Source organism: Prionailurus bengalensis, chromosome A3 (genome assembly GCF_016509475.1).
Source record: "Prionailurus bengalensis isolate Pbe53 chromosome A3, Fcat_Pben_1.1_paternal_pri, whole genome shotgun sequence".
Taxonomy (NCBI): domain Eukaryota; kingdom Metazoa; phylum Chordata; class Mammalia; order Carnivora; family Felidae; genus Prionailurus; species Prionailurus bengalensis.
Window position 1 is genome coordinate 124,905,802 of NC_057354.1, and position 22,289 is coordinate 124,928,090.

General features: G+C 38.8%; 1 protein-coding gene across 6 annotated transcripts in view; it reads left to right on the forward strand.

The window, feature by feature from the left end:
• The first annotated feature begins 668 nt into the window (after window positions 1–668).
• PUM2 (pumilio RNA binding family member 2) overlaps window positions 669–22,289 on the forward strand; it is a 100,988-nt gene continuing 79,367 nt past the window's right edge. For 4 of the 6 annotated variants that reach the window (XM_043604459.1, XM_043604460.1, XM_043604465.1 and 1 more), the window contains exon 1: window positions 669–926. The gene's annotated coding sequence lies outside the window, so the exon portion shown is untranslated. The remainder of the gene's footprint in view (window positions 927–22,289) is intronic. The other 2 variants (XM_043604464.1, XM_043604462.1) reach the window with 1 other exon arrangement.

Below are 22,289 nucleotides of genomic sequence, written 5' to 3' on the forward strand. Positions count from 1 at the left end.
TCACTGCCCCAGCAGAACGACCTGAGTCTCTTTTGTGTTTTCTCCGGCCAAGCGTTGCAGGCCGGCAATGTGCTGAGCTGGTTCCACTTGCCCAAGAGGAAACGACTAGAATGACAGTCCACGTAAGGGGTTCACTTTTCCATCCAAACTGCGTCTCCGTCGTCTTGCTGCGGGGAGAGGGTGAGGATGGAACCCAAGGGCCTGGGTTACTGTCCAGCTCCTGTGGGTGTCAGCACCCCAGAAGCTAAGTGCGGGGAGTACCGCGCGGTCGGAAGCTCTAACACCCGCACAGGCGGTTGGCGGAGAACAATGAGCTACCGGGGAGGAAGCGGAGGGTAAGCGAATTCGGAAGTCGAGGCCCCACGCGGGAAGACAGACGCGAACGCGGCGCTGGGCAACACGCCTGCGCCGCCGGAGGTTGGGAGCACGTCCCCGCCTGGTGCCACCTCTGAGTCCAGAACCAGCTGCGAGCTCGCAAGGTGAGGGCGGGGGAGTGCACGCCTGAGGGACGGCCGAAACGCGCGAGCGCTGAGAGCGTACGCACGCGCAGAGCTCCCGCCGGCCGGCGCCCAGAGCGCGGGAGAAGCGACGGAAGCCACAGAAAGGAGGCGCATCTCGGTGAGTGCTCCCCCTCCCTTTTCTCCCGGAGTGCCTTGCGCTCGCCCGGTGGGCGGGGGGGGAGGGGAGGGGAGGCGGCGGTGGCAGCCATGTTGTTGTGAGTCTCTGTGTCTCACCCTCGGTACTTCGGTGGTTCGGAGGAGGAGGGGGAGGAGAAGGAGGAGGTGGGGTGGGGGGGAGGGAGGTAGGTGGAGAAAGAAGATATTGCCGCCACCGAAGGCGGAGGAGGGAAGGACGGCCAAGAGCGACACCGCCGTGTGCCCAACGGTCGGTGTCCCCGGCTGAGGCAGCGCGGCCGCAGCAGCCCCGTAAGTCAGCCCGCGCTTGCTCCTTCTCCCCGTGCTCTGGCACCGCAGGGGCTGGCTCCCCGAGCTTTGTGTGGCGGCCTCGGCTGGGGCAGCCCGCAGGCGGGAGGGCGGACGGGGCCTGCGGGCAGCCCGGGACGGCAGCGGCCTGAGGCCCGCTCGCACAATGCGGGGGGAGGGGTGCCGGAAGGGGGTGTGCGCCCGGCGGCGGCGGCGGCGGCGGGGGGGGGGTGGGGGGGGCTCGGCTCTCCCGCCTCCTTTCCTTCCCCACGCCGCAGCCTCGCGGCGCTGGGGTGCTGGTGTCCTCGGTTTCTCGGCGCTTGGGGTTAAGGACCGAGCTGTCCTCTCAGCCCTTGGATTCGGAAAGAGGGCAGAGGCCGGTGGATCCAGAGAAGTGTGCGAGTTGGAAGTGGGCGAAGAGGAAGGAGTGGGTTTATAAAAACAAGTGTGGGAATTCTCGTGGGCCCGAGTGTATCCAGGAAAAGCTTGTAGCAGACAGGTGTGGGTATGAAAGAGCGACTTGGGTTAGGCTGGTTAGGTGCCATTATTAAGGAATGTTATGTTTTTGTTACTGAAACAGATTTCGACACCCAAAAAGATACATACATTAAAACGAAAGGAAAGATTAGATGCTTCAGACATTTTAGCAATAGTTTTGTGTCTGAATTGGGCCAGATTTTGGGAAAATGAATTGTTCCCAAACGCGTGTAAAAGTTATGCTACTTCCGAAAACATACCTAGGGAAAACCCAATTTCCTTAACTTAGTCTTTTATTAAGACACATATTTAAACATTTTGTGGGTTAGTATTACGGGCACATTAGGTGTAATAGGACAAGCATGGTAAAGTCAGGTCTTAGGACTTTGTGAGATTTTTAACTTAAAACTGGTGACAGGGTTTTTTTGGTAAAGTTTTTTAGGGAAAGCTTTATTAGATGAATGTTTTAAACGCTTAAGAGAAATGTAGTATCTGTAAAGGTATATCGAAACAATTATAATAAAGGAATTTACCTAAGGATTTTAAAGGCTTGTTTACTGCTTAGATTTCATGTTTAATAGGTGACTCTTCACCATGTGACTGGGAGTATCAGGATGATTTAAGGAATTCTGGCTAGGAATCCTGTTTAAAACACAAGGACAGATATTTTTAATTGACTTAAGTTTCTGTCGTTAGTCTTTTAATATCCTGCTTTTTAAAGATAATTTGCTTCATCTGCATAGGCATCATAGTGATTTCCTTTTCGCATGAATGTCGTTTCAAGTCAAATTTTTGGTGAAATAAGTTATTTAGGATTGTCTTTTGGTGTCCCAAGGACAGTTTTTGTACCCACTAAAGGTTTACACGGATTTTAAAAAGTTAGTATTTCAGAATCTTGGGTCTTCAGCTTTTAAGTTCTTTTTTCCTGTTTGTACAAGTCTGGCTATTTAATCTTCAGGTTAGATTTGCTGTTAAACATCTTCAGGAGAATTTAAACCTTAATTTTTATACGTTTGAAAAAATTTGAGTGCAAGGTTCTTTTAGATGTTTTCATATTTAGTAAAATTTCAACTTAAAAGTCTAAATTACTACCATATTTAATTTGGTCATGCAAGGCTGTCTGCTTTAATAGGCCAATAATCTTAAGTGTTACAAGTAAACAAACCAAACTATGCAGTCTTAAAGGTAATATTATGATTTTGTTTCTCCTAAACCTTCCATACTTTATAAATAATCTTTCTGGTATTGAAATATAACTTGTCTTCCTGTGTAGGTACTTATCCTAGTTAACAAAAGTAACTATGATCAGAGCTTTGGGCCAGGTGTGACCTCCAAAGCCAGTCTGGTCAGTGACCAGACTCTGTCTGCTTTTTATAGACATTGACAAGATCTTCATAATTTTTTTAAGTTTATTTTTGAGAGAGAGCAAGCTCGAATGCACAAGTGAGGGAGGGGCAGAGAGAGAGAAAATCCCCAAGCAGGCTCCTCGCTCTCAGAGCAGAGTCCAGTTGAGGCCTCCAGCTCAGGAACCTTTTGAGATCATGACTGGAGTCGAAATCAAGAGTCAGACACTTAACCAATTGAGCCACCCATGCGCCCCCAAGATCTTCATAATTTTAAGTGGAAGTTGGTTCCTGTCTCCTGAATTATTTCGTAATTCAATGACCTTTAAACTTGTCGGTTTCTAACATAGGGAAATACTCTATTTTTTTCATGTTCTTAAGTTTATGACTATTTTAAATATTTGAATGTATCTCATATGCCTTTGACTTGCATTCAGGTTGTGGCTGTTTTACTGATAGGTGTGTGATTAGTATAAAAATTGTACTTGTAACTGGGTAAATTGGTTGGTGATGTATTAGATTTCTTGCTGTTTTTACGAAGGCATAAAAACAGTCTGGCTTGCTTCTGTTGTCCTAATTCTTCACTGTTGCTTTTGATGAACTTATAACAAGGAACTGATCAAGTATGGCTTGTAGTCTCCTTCCTCTCTTTCTCTTTGGAAGTCTGCCCCCTGCAGAAAGCTCTTTATTCTGCTGCTTCTTGAGGTGACCATGATAGATAGACTCTGCATCTTTTTGGAGGACCATCAGTTGTCCAGTGCTGCCTGTAACTGGGTCAGGATAATTAAGGGGTGTGGTGGTAGAAGCCCCACTGGCTTAGGTCTAAATTATGCTTTCCATTGTAGCTTGATCAGATATTGGATTGCTATCAGTCTAGTTCCTGTGTCTCACTTCTGAATTCTGATGTGGTGGAAAAAGGTTTCCTTCAAAAACCTTTCCTTCAAAAACCTAAACCTTCATTTAGAAGCTAATATTTTAATAATAATTTTTATATTTAGCAATATAGATAGAAGACATTTATCACTTAAAATGTATTTTGTAGTGGGAAAAGTGAATTTTCAGAGCTGTTATTTTCGAGCCTTTCCAATGAAACTATTACATAGGTAGGTTCTTCTTTCTTTTTAGTTTCAGGTAGCAGTATGTTTATATACGTAAGGTTAATGTATTTTTGTCTTGGTGACTTTTTCGTCCAACAACTCAAAAGATCCAACTTTATAAATGAAAAAATTAAGACTTGCCTAATTAAACACAGTATCACCTTCCAGAGAGTCATTTTAATTCTTAATAAAATTGTGGAAATTTTTGTCTTTTGTTAACCTTTTTCTTAAAAGAAAAATTTTATTTGATCTTTGCCTGGCTTCTTTCTGTACTTTAGAATTCTAAAGTGCTTTAAAGAATTGAAAAAGTATTGGTTATTCAAGCATGTTGGCAAAATCATAGTTTAGTGTATTTCACCTCTGCAAATTTAGCTGCTGTAATCCCATCCATTTTTAGTTCACAGATTTTCACTTATTCACTTACTCTCTTTGTAGAGAAAAGACGTTGGAGTAGAGTACTGGAAAACATACAAGTGTGTACACCTTATGTGCATATCCCAGCATTTCACTAAAGGGAAAGTGTAAAGGGAAATGGGTAGTTGTAATGTAAGAATACTTTTGACTATAAATGGGACAGAAAAAAAAAAAGCAGCCATTATCAGCTACCTGAGGCAAGTATTTGAACCACAAAGCCTCCAAAAATCTGCTTCCTGGAAGGGATTTGATGAAATTGACTATAAAATGACACTGCAAAACCACCTATTCAATACCTGCTTAAGAGAATAAAACCTGCAACTGCCAGAGTACATAAAAAATGGTGTGTGGCAGGGGAAGGGGGGAGAGAAGGCATTTTTTTTTTCACACTTTTTTGTAGTCGTTAAAAAAAAAATACCTATAAATATAGAGAACGTAATTTGAGGATAGATCTTTTTTTTTTTTTTAATTTTTTTTTTTCAACGTTTATTTATTTTTTGGAGGGGACAGAGAGAGACAGAGCATGAACGGGGGAGGGGCAGAGAGAGAGGGAGACACAGAATCGGAAACAGGCTCCAGGCTCTGAGCCATCAGCCCAGAGCCTGACGCGGGGCTCGAACTCCCGGACCGCGAGATCATGACCTGGCTGAAGTCGGACGCTTAACCGACTGCGCCACCCAGGCGCCCCGAGGATAGATCTTTATAATTTCTATTAGAGTGGACATCTCATACCAAGAGTGCCAGTTTTAGATCTAAAAGTGGTGATCTGTGGTTTTAAGCACTATTGCTGAAAGACTTATGGATCAGTGGAATATTGTTTTGATTGTGTAAGATGCAACTGGTTGTATGCATTCAGACATTAGGGTAAATGAGTGGTAGAGTCAAGCTGACCCTAAGTATAGGTCTTTGCTAGGTAGTCAAATAAGGCAAATTGTAGGTAGAGAAAAATATGGATAGTATTGTCTGGTTTTGTCAAATACCAAGAATTATATACACATAGGAGCTATTTATGTCTTCCATTTTGGTGACCAAGTCATTTATTAACATCTATGCAGTATTTTATCAACACTTTTAGCTTGACTAAATGTAATAAGTTTTCTGTAGTAATATCTAAGTCTTTAAGACTGATTTAACGTAAGCAACATTAAGATTTGAAGTTTTGAGAAGATGATAGCTGTCAGTTTTGTCTGTAGATGTTTTCTTGGACCTCCCTACGGTTGAAGTGTAATTGCTGAAAAGGGATCAAAGGGAATGTCTTTGGTACCTTCATTTAATCTCTAAATTATGTGGTTCCTATACCAGTAGGAATGGGAGTACTCTAGGAACTTGCCAAAGATAAATTGTTTGCTAATTTTTATTTTGAGTCTGCTTGAGAAGATACTCATGGAGTATTATTTGAGGAACATTCAATCCCATTTGTTACTCTGAATATTCTAGGTTGTATCCTGTCATCAAGCTAGACTACCAGAAACCTGAATACATTTTGAGACTTGCAGGCCTCTGATAATGCCAGACTTTATTTAGACATTGGTGGTATCAGATCCTTGTTATTAGGGAGTTTATAATACAGTGAAGAGGGGGGCGCCTGCGTGACTCAGTCGGTTAAAGTGTCTGACTCTTCATTTTGGCTCACGTCATCTCAAGGTTCATGGGTTTGAACACTGCCTCAGGCTCCCTGCTGACAGAATGAGGCCTGCTTGGGATTTTCTCTCCCTCACTCTGCTCCTACCCGCATGTGTGCTTTTGCTTGCGCGCCCTCCTCCTCCCCTCCTCTCTCTCTCTCTCTCTCACTCTAAGTAAATAAATTTTAAAAATAAAGTGAAGAGGAAGTTGATTAAACTTGTGATTACAGTGCAGTATAGTAAGTGTACTGAGTAACACGCGAGTGATGTCACAAAAGTGTAATGGGCTTACATAGGTCAGGAATAGCTGACACGGGTCAGGAATAGCTTTCTATGCGAGGTTAAGTTGAGTTTTAAAAAAAATTGGAGAGGGGCACCTGGCTGAGTCAGTCAGTCAGTAGGGCATGCAATTCTGGATCTCAGGGTCATGAGTTCAAGCCCCATGTTGGGCTTGGAGCCTACTTAAAATTTAAAAATGAAAAAAAGACCTGGAGAAATTAGTCAAGAGATGGGTAAATGGCATTCAGCCAGAGGGATTAGTATGGGTAGTGACCCTGATAGGGGAGAGTAGCAGAATTTAAAGTGGAGGTAGGGAACATTGAAAAGATAGGACCTGGAGAGATAAATAGGGGCTCATCAGATTTAAAGGCTTTTTTAAATTTGGTCATTCCTGAAAGACTTTGGAAATCCAAGATTGTAAACTGGGAAGATTTAGGCCATATTGTTTGGAAACTTTAAAGTATTGCTGTGGAATTGCATTCCCTGGATTGTGTTACAAGTTAGGTACATGGTTTTCCTGGAGGAAAGCTGATTGTAAAAAATGAGATTATGAAACCTGCATCTGTTAAGAGAATGTTGTTGAGATTTTCTGTTACAGTTCTGTGTCCTTGATATAATGTTCAAGGAAAACTTAGTGCTAGAAATAAGGTTGTATGATTTTTTTTTCATGGATAATGAGAATTGTATGTAATTTATTGTGTTTTCTCCCCTTTAATCTTTGTATCTTCAGAAGTTACATTTTACTTACTAATTCGCTACTAATATTTGCTTTGTTATTTTCCTAAGATTAATTTTTGCTTTATTGTCTATATTTCTTCCTATGAGATACTTCATGCAGCTTTCAACACATTTTTATTTACCTAGCTACAGAGCAAATTTCATTTAAATTATGCTCAAGAATATTTCTATACAGACCCTTTTTTGGTATGTAACTTAATAGTCCTGGAAACTAACAGATTTGGTTTCTCTTTTCAGCCACTGCAGTGTAGGCATTTGTGGTGGTGGGTGGGTGGGTGTGGGGGTGGGTGGGTGTGTGTGTGTGTGTGTGTGTGTGTGTGTGTGTGTGTGTGTGTGTGTGTTTTAAGTTTTTAATTATTTTTTTTTTTTAGTAATCTCTACACCTAATGGGGCTCGAACTTCCAAACCAGAGATGAAGAGTCCCATGCTGTTCGGAGCCGCCCAGGGGCACCATAGGCAGTTGTTTTTTTGTTGTTTGTTTCTAAGCAACTTACAGAAGGTTTTTTACAACATCTTTAAGAAATTGGTTGGGTCATTTCACTTAAAGTTATTGAGATACAAGTGATCATCCATTCAAAGCTTGTTCTTGAATATTTGAGGAATTTAAAAAATCACAATTCATACTTAATCACCTAAGAGATTCCTATTTATTTGAAAGGTTTGTACAGCTCATATATTTTTTCTTATACTATTCAGAGTAGTCATAGTAAACCAAACGTGTTTTAAAACTTAACTGTCATAAGTTGTGGCTTTTCTTAGACAAAAGTTTAAAAAGTTGAAATATGTTGTATAATTGGCTAAGCTTTCTTTTCTTGGAAATTACTAGAAATACTGTTTAAAATAACTTATTTTGTGTTAACATATTTCCAGAAAAAAGTTATAATACTGGCGTAAAGCTAAGCAGTTTTAACTGTAGGACTTACTATGTGACAATAAATTCTGGATTGACTGTATGCTCAGCTTGCAAAAGAATAAATGACTACCAGGGAGCAGCATATCCTAAATGTAATGGACAGGGAACCTTTTATTTCAAATAACACTGTGAGTTGGTGGTTAAGGAAAACACTTTGGAAAATTCTAAAGAAAAAAAATCCTTTTAAAATTGCATTAGAGTTTGCTGCTTAAAATGGTTTTTATTTTTCCTCAGTTGTCTCAGACCATGCATTGAAATGACTTCCTTTAGTTCTGTTACAACCTAACATTTAAGTTATTTCTCCTTGGTGCTATATTGATTCCAATTGATTATGTGTAACAATTGAAAATTACTAGATAATCATTTGAGACAAGTCTTCAGTTGTTGGGCATTCAACCTAGTACTACTAAAATGAACTGAAAATAGCACAGGATCACTTGTACTATATTCTGTGATAAAGTCTCTAAACTAATGCATTTAAACTATGTTAACATAGGACCTTTTAGGGTGCCTGGGTGGCTCATTTGATTAAGCATCCAACTCTTGATGTCATCTCAGGTCTTGATCTTAGAGTCATAAGTTCAAGCCCCGTATAGGGCTCTGCACAGTGTGTGAAGCATATATATGTATATAGTGCATGTATAAATATGTGTGTGTATACATGCACATATACATATATATCTATACGTGCATGTATATGAGCACGCACACACACCTTTAAAGAAAAAACAATTTTGCTAGCTTCAGTGAGCCTTAGAACACAAACCAAAAAAGCAAAGATAAAGCCAGTAGTAGTACCTCCTCTCCTACCAGAGTTAAGTGTTTATTTGGTCATACTGCACACAAATATATGGTCATATATATATTACTCCTCTATTTTAAACAAAAATGGGATTGTGTGATACACCTTAGCCAACTTGGTATTTTTACTTAATATGGACATTTGACTATATTACTTATCAACTTGTAACATTCAGTGCATAGATTTTAATTTGCTATACCATTTTTCTGTTGTTGAGTTTATGTTGTTTAATTCTTATTTTTGAACCACTAGAAGTGGTGCTGCAGTAAATGTTATGCAGTTTATTTTTGTTGGTTCTGTTTATGTAAGGTAAATTCCCAGAAAAATTCTTGTATTAGAGGATTTTATATTGATTTTTTTTTAAATACTTTTTTAATGTTTATTTTTGAGAGAGAGAGAGATGGAGCGCAAGTAGAGGAGGGGCAGAGAGAGATGGAGACACAGAATCTGAAGCAGGATCCAGGCTCTGAACTGTCAGCACAGAGCCCAAAACAGGGCCCAAACCCACAAACCATGAGATCATGACCTGAGCTGAAGTCAGGTGCTTAACAGACTGAGCCACCCTATATTGATTTTTTTAAGTAAGAAAATCATCCACTCATTATACTAGGTCATTAATACTCTAGAAAACACTTATATTTTAATTTTATATATTATCTCATTTATTCTTCACAATAATCCTGTGAGGGGGGCATATTCTCATTTGCAAATGGGGAAACGGGACCAGAGTATTCAAGTGTTCTGAGTTCATTCACCTAGTTCGGGACAAACGTGGAGCTATATTCTAGATCTTTTAATTCATATTTATCTGTTACATCATGATGAATGATCCAAATTTTTTATTTTTTTATTTTTTATTTGGAAAACCATTAGTGTGTTTGTAGGTGTATTCTTTAGCTATAGGTGATATGGTGACGTGTAAGGGTCTCAGTTGTATCTGTACAGGGAAACATCATCTGGAGAACTTGCAAAAATACTAATAACAATCTATTCCTGTTTCTCTGCCCAGACTAATTTAAGTTTTAGATAAGTGGGAACTGAGAGAGAAACATACAGATGGAGCATGAGCAGGGGAGGGGCAGGGAGAGAGACAGAAAGACAGACAGAATCTGAAGCAGGCTCCAGGCTCCAAGCTGTCAGTACAGAGCCTGATGTGGGGCTCCAGCCCACGAACCAACCGTGAGATCATGACCTGAGCCAAAGTCAGATGCTTAACTGACAGAGCCATCCAAGTACCCCTTGGATTTTTTTCTATATATGCATAAATGCATTTATCTCATGCTTTTGAATGGATTCATACTTGATAATGTTACGAGTTTACTTCTCTCCTTATTACATTATCCTGATCCTCTCCCTCATAATTGTTAACATTTCATGGAACACTGGTGTAACCAGAATAGCTTGCATGATTGTGTTATGTGTTTTTTCTGTCCTAGTTATGATTTAGAGAAGTTTTCAAGTCTAACAGTTAATGTGATATTAATACACTGAAAATACCAATTAAATGCGATGGAAATTAAGAAAAAGATTGCTTGGGGATAGGTTTTGATGAAGAAAGTGGCATTTGAGCCAAATTTTGAGTTTATAGAATTTGCATGTGAAGAGTTAGATGGCAAAGAGCTGTCCAGGGGACTGGAATAGTATAAGCAAAAGGATGATTGGGGAAAGCTTTTAGTTGTATAATTTACATACAAGCTGACTGACGGTTTATGCTTGGTTGGTATGGAAAAGAGCAGCATGGAGCCTTTGGAGTCTTGACAGTATCAAATCCTCTGCCATTTTAGTAGTTTATTGTCTATTAGGATATGGAAATTGGTACAGTTTCCTTATTTGTAAAGAATCCTGCTTTTCTGGATTGTAGTAAGAATTAGATACAGTGTGCCTAGTATGATCTGTGGCATGACATTGAGTGTTAAGTAAATTTTGTTCTCTTTAGGGGGTGGTGTCTGATAAAAATAAGGCCAAAGACATTTATGCTTATTTGGAAATCCATTTTTGGGGGAAAAAATTTTTATGTGTCCTTTGTCAAAAATATGGTTGAGGAAGTAATAAGTTATACTAAGTTTATACAGTAGCTTGGACCCTGAGTCAGTTAGCCTTGTGTAGGGTAACTCCCTTTACAAGCTGCAGTTTATAAACTTTTTTTTTTTTTTAAAGGGGGATGGATTCAAATTGTACCAATCCTTCAGGCCCAGCTTAATACTACCTGCTTCCCATGGCCTTCTGTCATGTTGTTATGTATATTAAACTTTATTATGGAGATTTTCAAACACAGAAGTAGAATAATGCATTGTATCCTCAGGTATCTGTCATCCATATTCAACCTTGGGTGAAATTTAACTTTTATTAATTTTTAAAAATATTTTTATTTAGTTTTGAGACAGAGACAGAGCATGAGCAGGGGAGGGGCAGAGAGAGAGGGGGAGACACAGAATCTGAAGCAGGCTCCAGGCTCTGAGCTGTCAGCACAGAGCCGGACGCGGGGCTCGAACCCACGCGGGGCTCGAACCCACGGACCATGAGATCATGACCTGAGCTGAAGTGGATGCTTAACCAACTGAGTCCCCCAGGTGCCCCTGAAATTTAACTTTTAAACGAATATTTCAAGGCAAATCCCAGACAGCAGACCAGTTCAAGCATAAATTCTCTTACTGATGAGGACTTATTAAAATATACAATCCTCTCGGGGTGCCTCGGTGGCTCAGTCAGTGAAGCATATGACTTTGGCTCAGGTCATGATCTCACAGTTAGTGAGTTCTGCCTGCTTAGGGCTCTGCTGACAGCTCAGAGCCTGGAGCCTGCTTCAGATTCTGTGTCTCCCTCTCTCTGCCCTTCCCCCGCTCACCCTTTGTCTCTCTCTCTCTCTCTCTCTCTCTTTCCAAAAATAAGTTAACATTTAAAGATATAAAAAAAGTAAACATTTAAGTACACACACGCACACACAGTTCTCTTGTATTATCACTAACAAAATTCCTGTGTATCATATAATACTCATTCCATATTTAGATTTCCCTGATTTTCTCAAAAAAGCCTTTTTTATAGTTGGTTTGTTAAAATCATGATTCAGACAGGGTTTACACAATATATTTGACCTTTAAGCTTCTTCTGAATAATATTCTTCCTTTTGTCCTCCCCTTTAAAATTTCACATCATAGATAATGTTAGTGAAACCAGGTGGTTTTCCTTTTTTCCATATTCTGGATTAGACAATTACTTTCTTGTGTTATCTATTGACTGTTCTTTTATGTTGTGCATATTTCTGATAAACTAGTATTTGGATCTAGCACCTTTATTAACTTGAAGTTTAATGGTTTTTGTTTTTGAGGCAATAAAATTTCATAGGGTGGTGCTTTTTCATATTTCATTTTATTATGGGGCATATAATGTTTGCTTGTTCTACTTTTAAGATGATAGCATATTAAATCACAAATTAATGTTAATTTATAAATACTCCTTTTGGAGGGGGCTCATTCCATAATGTATCTTTGATATTTCACATGTCTCAGATTCATTAGTCATTTTGCATTGTCTGTTTTTATTCAAGTATGTCATTTTCATTTCCATCTAAGTTATTTGACCTCTCAAGTGTTGTGTAAAAGTAACAGAAACTAGGATTGATTGAGGTTGGTTGTGAAGATCTTCTGTAGGCAATATTTTGTTTTTCAAAATAAAAGAATTTCCTTAAGCAGTATTTTATTTCCCAAATGAATTGAGAAGACTTCATAAGGACTCAAATATATGGTGATTCTCCTGTGAGAGAATTTTAAGGAAAAAATATCTTGCCTCATATTTGCATATTTGTAAGTTAAATATTTATCCTATTTTGCCCCTTTGTGAGATTTATCCTCAAAGAGTGAAAGCAGTCTTGCACAGAAATATTTGGTAAATTTGTATTTAATGTCTAACTGCTGTAATTTAATTTCTAAACTTATTAGAAGATTTGAGGTAGGGTCTTTGAAGATTTCTGGTTTCTGGGAATCTATATTGATTTTTTTTTTTTTTTTGGCCAAGTTTCATGCAAAACTAAAACTTGACTTTTCCTTAGTATAGTTGAGTGAGAAATACTGTTCTTGATGCTGGTAAAACAAGCACATATAGTTATCCTGTGAAGTATGTGGACAAATAAGTATTAAATATCCAAAAAGGTTCTTGTGGTTCTTGGCTCAACTGCTAGCTAAGTGACTTGTCCAACATCACTAGAAAAGTATATGATTAAATTTATGCACCCAGGAAAAATAAATTACTAGGTGTTGACAGTGAATAGTAGAAATTTGTAATGTTCAATCTTTGAAGGCTAATGGTCTACTACAAATACTTAAGACTGGATTTAGGTTTACCTTTGTCATGGATAAGAAAAGGCATTACTGGAGTGCTTGGGTGGGTCAGTTGGTTAAACATCCAACTCTTGATTTTGGCTCAGGTCATGATCTAGCATTGGACTCTGCCTGCCTAAGCATGGGAAGGGTATAGAGAGAGGGAAGAGAGGATTGGAAAGTGGGCTCTGAGCTGACAGCAGCAAGCCCAATGTGGAGCTGGAACTTAGGAACTGCAAGATCATGCATGACCTGAACTGAAGTCAGAGACTCAACCACACAGGTGCCCCAAAATGAAGATATTCTTAAGGACTTTAGCTTCTGTGTGTTTGCAGTAGATACCACTAATGTTCAGTGATTATGTTCATTAAAAACTATCCGAGGAGGAAAAGGAAAAAAAAAAAAACAAACTATCCAAGGAGGATGACTACCAAGAATATTTCATCAACAGCCTAAGTTACTTTTTATATTGGCTTATATTTAATTTGGTTTTCAGGTTTTTGGTTTTTTTTTTTTTTTTTTTTGTAATTGGTGCACAAGATCACAATAGCCATCAGGTGTTATAGGACTAATATGGAAAAGTAGTGCCAGTGGGAAGTTGCTATCAGTTATTTTATGTTGAATGTCTTCAGTGGTATAGAAAATCTGAGGAAGTTCTTGTTCTCTGTCTCTCCATTAAAATTAGCATTATGTATTAATATGTATGAAGGCATTTATATACAGTTACTATCCAGATATTAGTTGATTTCGTGATTTGAATTTATATTTCATACAATACAAAATCTTTTTTATTCAATATATATTGAGCATTCAGACAGCTAAGACACAGTTCCTGGTCCCTTAGACCCCAGAGCTTAATTTCTACTATGGCCTTTAAATAGAACTAATTATGATACTATGAATTAGTGTCATATCATAGTAGAAAGTGCTTTAGTACCGTTTATTGTGGCTCTAAATGGTTTTCCCTCCAACTTATTTTTTATAGTAGGCATATGGTGAGGAATTGGATCAGATGTCTGAGAAAAATTAGTATATATTTTTTTAATGTTTATTTTTGAGAGAGAGCACAAGTGGGGAAGGGGCAGAGAGAGAGACACACACACAGAATCCAAAGCAGGCTCCAGGCTCTGAGCTGTCAGCACAGAGCCCAATGTAGGGCTCTATCCTATGAACTGTAAGATCATGACCTGAGCTGAAATCAGACACTTAACTGACTGAGCCATCCAGGCACCCTGAAAAATTAATATTCTTAATGACATAAATGTACTTATCAATGCATATTCTTGGTTCTTTACACAAACTTGTTAAACTTTTGAGTTATGTGTTAGTAAATATAAAAACTTAGAACTTAACCAGTGTATTGAGGTTCTTTATCTGTTTTTCTCATGTAATTAGCAATAATGTTGCCTACAAAAAGTTGGTTAATGCTGTTAATTTTTTTTTTTTTGTTTAGGTTTATTTTGAGAGCTTGCATGCGTGTGCACGCATTGGGGGAGGGACAGAGAGAGGGAGAATGTGAGAATCCCAGGTTCCTCACTGACAGTGCCAGCCCAGTGCTGGGCTCATGAGCCATGAGATCATGACCTGAACCAAAATCAAGAGTCAGACCCTTAACCAACTGAGCTACTCAGGTCCTCCTAATGCTGTTAAATTTTAGAATTTGATGACACTGTTGTTTCCTTTTGTTAGGAAACAAAAGAACCTCAAAAACTTTAGTTCACACTTACCTCAGTATTTCCCAAGGTCTTGGCCATAGAGAAGTTTCTATTATGTATCTTCTATATGAGCCGATTCCAGTTGTTTATTAAAGGAAACAGTTTTGGGAGAGTTTCATGGCTTAATAATGCAAACAAAATTTGAAGAACCCCAAGCAGTACTGTGTACCATAACTCTTGGATGCACTTTCTTCAAGTTAATATAGTCAATTCAATATTCTGTAAATGCATGCTAGATAGTCTGTTGCTTGTTAGAAGAAAATACTGTTTTTTTCTCCTATGATCTAACCGTTCTGGATAAAATTGTTAAATTTATGTCCAAATTCTTTTCCCTTGCCACCAGATGGTATCAGCATTTGTAACTGTGTAGGACATGGTAGATTGGCATTTTGCAAAAATTTTGGAGTCCCACTTACTGGTATACATGTGACCCCTGCTCCCTCAACTTTATTATTATTAAAATGGAGATTATTGGTTTGAGAATTTAACAGTGTTTCTGTTCTGTTGTTTTGCCCACTTTCTCCTCTCTTCGTGATTGAGATAAATGGTAACACCCTAAACTGAAAAGCTGAGTTTGATTTTTTTTTGTTTTTTTTTTTTAAAGGCTTTTTCTCTTCCCCTACCTAATCCCCTTCATTTAAATGTAACCTGAAATACCATTCATTTTAAGAACAAAATATGCCTGGGGAATAGTATGAATGAAAAGGTTGAAGGCAAAGCTCTGATGCTTAACTTTTGGCTTGCTCATATTTTAGAGTGAATTATCTGCATTTGATTTTTTTGTGGAGCAGTCAAGAAAGTAAATCCACTAGAGCAGAGGTCGGCAAACTGGCCTACACTCCAGATCTAGCCCACTACCTATGTTTGTTTGGCTCACTCTCCAGGATTGGTATTTAGATTTGTAAATGGTTGGAGAAAAATTAAAAGAATAATATAACACAAATACTTGAAATTCAGGTTTCACTGTTCATAAATAAAGTTTTATTAGGACACATTCATGCTTATTTACTTTGATATCATCTATGGCTGCTTTTTGTGCTACAAAGGCATATTTGAGAACAGAGACCATATGACCTAAAAGCGTAAAATGTTTACCGTCTGGCTTTTTACTAAAAAAATTTATTGACCTCTGCACTGGGGCATAATTCACCACAAAAGTAAGAATGGATCCAAGAGACTTCTCACATTTATCTGGAGGTTCTTTAACTTATGACCTCATCTGTTTGGACGACAAATAAAACCTGGAAGTAAGCAAAGAAGGGCTTCAGTAAAGCTTCAGTGCTTTAGTCTTGAGAACATTGCTTCTATGTTCCTTTTATTTTTCTTAATAAAAATCTCCCTTTTTATTCATAGATTATACAGATATATTGTAGAAAGGTAATTAAATAGATAAATAGATGGGGAAAATGGTGTATTCTGATCACTTAAGGATGGTATGAATTTTAGGTGATTTCCTTTCAGTCTTTTTTCATTAAAAAGTTTTTTTTAATGTTTATTTTTGAGAGAGAGGGGCAGAGAGAGGGGGAAACGCAGAATCCGAAGCAGGCTCCAGGCTCAGAGCTGTCAGCATACAGCCTGACGTGGGCCTAGAGCTCACTGTGAGATCATGACCTGAGCCAAAGTCGGATGCTTAACCAACTGAGCCACCCAGGCGCCCCCCCCCCCTGCCAAATTTTTAATGTTTGTTTTTGAGAGAGAGAGACAGACAGATGAGTGGAGGAGGGGCAGAGAGAGAGAAGGAGACACAGAATCTGAAGTACTCTCCAGGCTCTGAGCTGTCAGCACAGAGCCCGTCGTGGGGCCTGAACTCACAGACCGTGAGATCATGACTTGAGCCAAAGTCAGACAGACGCTCAACTGACTGAGCCACCCAGGCGCCCCTGTCTAAGCATTTTCTTAATTGCAAACTCAAATATTTTTAATAGTTATGTGTTATTTCATTTTATAGATGTGTTACTTAACTATTGTAGGGCAATTATGCAGTTTATAATTTTGGAAGTCAGTAATCTGCAAGCAACAATACTGCAAGCAACAATACTGCAAGCATGTTTATACATAGCTTTTATATATTTATATTTATTCTTAGGATTGATTCCGTTGGGGAAACTGGTTCAAGAGATACGAATCTCGGACACCTGGGTGGCTCGGTTGAGCGGATCAACTTCAGCTCAGGTCATGATCTCATGACTCATGGTTTGGAGCCCAACATTGGACTCTTTGCTGACAGCTCAGAACCTGGAGCCTGCTTTGGATTCTGTGTCTTCCTCTCTCTCTGCCCCTCCCCTGCTTGTGCTCTGTCTCTCAAAAATAAGTTTTAAAAAAATTTTTAAAAAGCTATGAATCTGTGTGTATGATGTTAAATTGCTTTCCTAAAAAAGGATTGTAACTATTTTTTTAATTAAAATTTTTTTTATGTTTATTCATTTTTGACACAGAGACAGTGCGAGTAGGGAAGGGCAAAGGGAGAGGGTGACACAGAATCTGAAGCAGGCTCCAGGTTCCGAGCTGTCAGTACAGAGCCCCATATGTGACTTCAACTCACAAACTGTGACATCATGACCTGAATCGAAGTCGGATGCTTAACAGACTGAGCCACCCAGGAGCTCATTGAAACTTTTTAGAATACGTTTTTTTTTTTTTTTTAATTTTTTTTTTCAACGTTTTTTATTTATTTTTGGGACAGAGAGAGACAGAGCATGAACGGGGGAGGGGCAGAGAGAGAGGGAAACACAGAATCGGAAACAGGCTCCAGGCTCTGAGCCATCAGCCCAGAGCCCGACGCGGGGCTCGAACTCACGGACCGCGAGATCGTGACCTGGCTGAAGTCGGACGCTTAACCGACTGCGCCACCCAGGCGCCCCTAGAATACGTTTTTGTGCGTGTGTGTTACAGGTAGTTTCCTTCTTTTTTTTTTTTAAAAAAAATTTTTTTTTTCAACGTTTATTTATTTTTGGGACAGAGAGAGACAGAGCATGAACGGGGGAGGGGCAGAGAGAGAGGGAGACACAGAATCGGAAACAGGCTCCAGGCTCTGAGCCATCAGCCCAGAGCCCGACGCGGGGCTCGAACTCCCGGACCGCGAGATCGTGACCTGGCTGAAGTCGGACGCTTAACCGACTGCGCCACCCAGGCGCCCCTAGTTTCCTTCTTAAAGCATGTTTTTACTGTTGTTAGTCTACCATACCTTGGATATCTGAGGCTACGGGTCACTGCAAATTAAAAGCAACCTAATTAAAAAGGTCGGAAATAGCACCACTGTGTTCAAGTCAAGTGGTATTTATTTAGTTATTTTAAGTTTTTTTAAAGGTTATTTATTTTTGAAAGACAGCGACAGAGCATGAGCAGGGGAGAGTCAGAGAGCGAGGGAGATACAGAATCTGAAGCAGGCTCCAGGCACCACGTTGTCGGGCTGTCGGCACAGAGCCTGATGCGGATCATGACCTGAGCCTAACTCAGATGCTTAACCAACTGAGGCCACCCAGGTGCCCCTCAAGTCAAGTAATACTTAAACTGACAGCAAGGCAGGAAATGCTAACAAAAGCAGCCACAAGAGACCTAAACATTGAGTGCCACAAGAGCCTCAGAAAGTATCGTTTCTTTCTAGAGTAGTCTGTTGTGGTGCTGGTAATGGATATTTGTTGAGTACTTTTTATTAATAGTTTACAAAACATTTTTGGATACATTATCTCATTTGATCTTCACAATAGATTAAGCTAAGGCTTAGAGGTTAGACAACTTGCAAAAGTCAAAATGTGAACTCACATTCTGTACCTAATCACATACTATTTCTATTGTACCATATTGTCTGATATAAGATGTGTCCATTGTGCTTTCTTTAGGAAAGCAGAATAAGAAAGAATCAACTTTAAGGCCATTTCCATATCCTAAATAATAAGAATTTTAAGGTTTTGGCCCTAATGGAATAATTACTTTAATAAGGACAGTGTGTTCTCAGAGGACACAGATAAATAAGATGTTCCATGGAAGAGTGTTTAAAAAAAATTTTTTTTTTTTTTACATTTTATTTTTTTTTTTTGGGGGGAGAGAGAGCGCGCGCGCAGTGGGGGAGGGGCAGAGAGAGAGGGAGACACGGAATCCAAAGCAGGCTCCAGGTTCTGAGCTGCCAGCACAGAGCCCCACGCAGGGCTCAAACTCAAACTGTGAGATCATGACCTGAGCCGGAGTCGGATGCTTAACCAACTGAGCCACCCAGGCACCCCTGGAAGTGTTTTAATGACTGCAGTTGGTATGATCTTTGTACGTTGAGCCCTTCAGCGCTTAATATCGTTTAATGCATTTAATGTATAAGTTGATTTAAAAGGCACATATTGTTAAGCTTGTAAAGCATATATTGATTTACATTTGAAGCATACTTAAAAACTTAGCTGCATAATATTAGGAAGCCACTTTAGATGATTGAAAATATGATTCCTAATAACATGTTGGCAATATTCTGTAGCTTCCAGATGATTGGCCATTAGACTTGGGAAACAGTTAATGCTTGGAAGAAGTTGAAGCTGTAATGGAATGAGAGATCTAGAAGATACAATATAAAATACAAGGTTTAAGAGAAGGATCACATGTGAATCTAAGAAAAAGAATATAAAGGACATATTTAGAGCAATATGTGAAATCCTATGAAATATTTATAGAATAATGAAATTGACTATATCTAAATTTAGGGAATTTTAAAGAAACATTTAGAAATCAAAGATGATTTAAGCAGACTATACTAGACATTAGAACAAGTTGTTTTGTGTTAAGATGGAGAACTTTGTGTGAATGAGAAGTGTGGAACACATTTGGACCAAGATTCCTTTATTTGTCTTGATAATTATATACATGTGCAAAATGTATATAAGTATATGTAACATCCGTATTATATATATGGCTACAGAATTTTATATGTCTATGTATATATGTTGTGTGTAAAACAATATTTTGATCTCAGTGAGTTTGCTTTAAAGAGCCATGGGGGCAACTGGGTGGCTCAGGTCATCATCTTGCAGTTTGTGGGTTCGAGCCCTGCATCACTGCACCAGTGCACAGCCTGCTTGGGATTCTCTCTCCTCCTCTCTATGTCCTTCCCCCACTCATTCATTCTCTCAAAATAAATAAACTTAAAAAAAAAAAAATTAGTGTCTTGATAGGGCTAGAGTTCTTATAGGTGCAGGTAAATTGGTTCATCTACATATGTAATAAAACCTATAATGTTGACATTTTTACTTTAAATGGGCATATGAATTTGAGAGAAATTAAGAGGAAAAAACAGTCCTTTATACTTAAGCACATACTTACCATTTCTGGTGCCCTTCATTCCTTGAAGATCTGAGTTTCCATCTGTTATTTCCCTTTAGCTTGAAAAAAAATTAAGTATTTGTTGAGGTGGAAGTCTGTTCTAACAAATGTTTTTATCTAAAAATATCTTTTTTTTTTTTAAGCCAAAACATATTTCTACCAGGTAAAAACTTCTAAGTTGGCATTTTTATTTCTTGTTTCAGCACTTTACAGTCTCTTCCTTTGTATTCTGGTCCCCATTGTTTGAAGTGCAAAATCAGTGGGCACTCATATTATCTTTTCCCCTTTAGGTAACCTTTTTCTTCTAGCTGTTTTCAGGATTTTCTGTTTGATTTTTATTATGGGTATGGGTTTTATTTTCTTTTTTCTCGTTTTGCCTTGGGTTCACTGAATATCTTAAATCTATGAATTTTGCTTTCATCAAACTTGAAAGAATTTCTTTCTGGCCGTTGTTTCTGCAAGTAATTTTCCCACCTCATTTTCTCCTTTATTATTTTTTTTCCCCCTCTCTCTAGATTGGAAATCTCGGTTGATCTATCTTTAAATTCACTGACCTTTTATCTCCAATCTGTTACTAGATGCATCCAGTGAAAATTTTTTAAATATATATATATATTTTTTTTAATTTTTTTTTTCAACGTTTTTATTTATTTTTGGGACAGAGAGAGACAGAGCATGAACGGGGGAGGGGCAGAGAGAGAGGGAGACATAGAATCGGAAACAGGCTCCAGGCTCTGAGCCATCAGCCCAGAGCCCGACGCGGGGCTTGAACTCACGGACCGCAAGATCGTGACCTGGCTGAAGTCGGACGCTTAACCGACTGCGCCACCCAGGCGCCCCTAAATATATATATTTTTAAATGTTCATTTTTTGAGAGAGAGAAACAGAGACAGAGCATGAGTGGGGGAGGGGAAGAGAGTGAGACACAGAATCTGAAGCAGGGTCCAGGCTCTGATCTGTCACCACAGAGCCTGACGGCGGGGCTCAAACTCCTGAACCATGAGGTCTCGACCTGAGCTGAAGTCAGATGCTTAACCAACTGAGCCACCCAGGCACCCCTAAAGATATTTTTTAGTTATAGAATTTCCATTTGGTTATTTTTATAGTTTGCTTTCTTTGTTGTAATTTTGTATTTTTTAATTTGTTAGCATATTTTTTCTTTCATGTTTGTGTACAGTTACAATAGTTGCTTTAAGATCCTTGCTAATTCTAACCGTTGGGTTAGCTTGGGCTTGGTCTTTATTAATTGATTTTTCCCTTTAGTCTAGGTCTCATTTTCCTGTTTGTACATGTCTAGTACTTTTAGATTGTGTTCCAGACTTTATGATTGATACATTGAAAGTACTCTCGGTTCTGTTATGTTCCTGTTGAGAAAGTTTTTTGTTTTTGTTTAATGGGGCTCAAACTCCAAATTCCTGTGACTTCTGTGGTAGTCTGTAGCAGACATTACAGACATAAGTCTGTAGCCTTAATCAGGCTGCTCAAAGTCTGCTCCACAGATGTATAGTTCAGGGATTGTCTAAAAATCTGAGTAGAATTTATATACGGAATTTGGTTCTCTCTTTTCTGAGACTTCCATCTTCAGTTTCCAGCATCTCTGGTTGCTCCAAACTGTCCTTTGGTTCTTCAAGCTTTTAAGACTAGATTCTCTGTAGGAATTTTGGTGCCCACCTCCAACCCCAGGCCTGTTCTCAGGAGAAAAAGCCATTTAAAAAACTCACTCTTTGCCAGTCTTTTCTTTTAAGTGTAGATGATGTTCCAGTTTGGGTTTTTGGTTTCCATTGCCTTCAAATTGTTTTGTATTTGCCCAGAGTTTGTAGTTATCTGCCAGAGTGTTTAGGTTAATAAGAGCTATACCTCTTATTACCAGGAAGTGCCTGTGACTCATTTAAACTCTTTGAGAACAGTGACTGTATTTTAACTCGTTTTTTCCTCAACAAAATCCAACGCATTGAAGATATCTAGTAAAAGGTTCCTAAGTTAATGAAAGGGTGAAACGACCTGTTCACTTTGTGAGAACTGTTAATGAATCCAGCTTTTCTAACAGGTTAAGAGAAATAGCTTATTTGCTATCCATATAGTTTTTTGATAATAGTATCTGTTCAGATTTGTTGCTCATTTTTAGATTGGGTTGTTTGTTCTTTTGTTATTTTGTTAGAGTTTTTTAATATATTTGGATACAAGTCCTGTATTGGATCTGTGATTTCCAAATATTTTTCTCCTAGTCTGTGGTCTTTTCATTATTATCAGTGTCTTTTGTTCAGCCTGTTTTATGGACGAAGTCAGATTTTTTACACATTGGTTTTTCTTTTATGGACTCTGCTTTTGATGTTGATCTTACCTCATAAACACTAG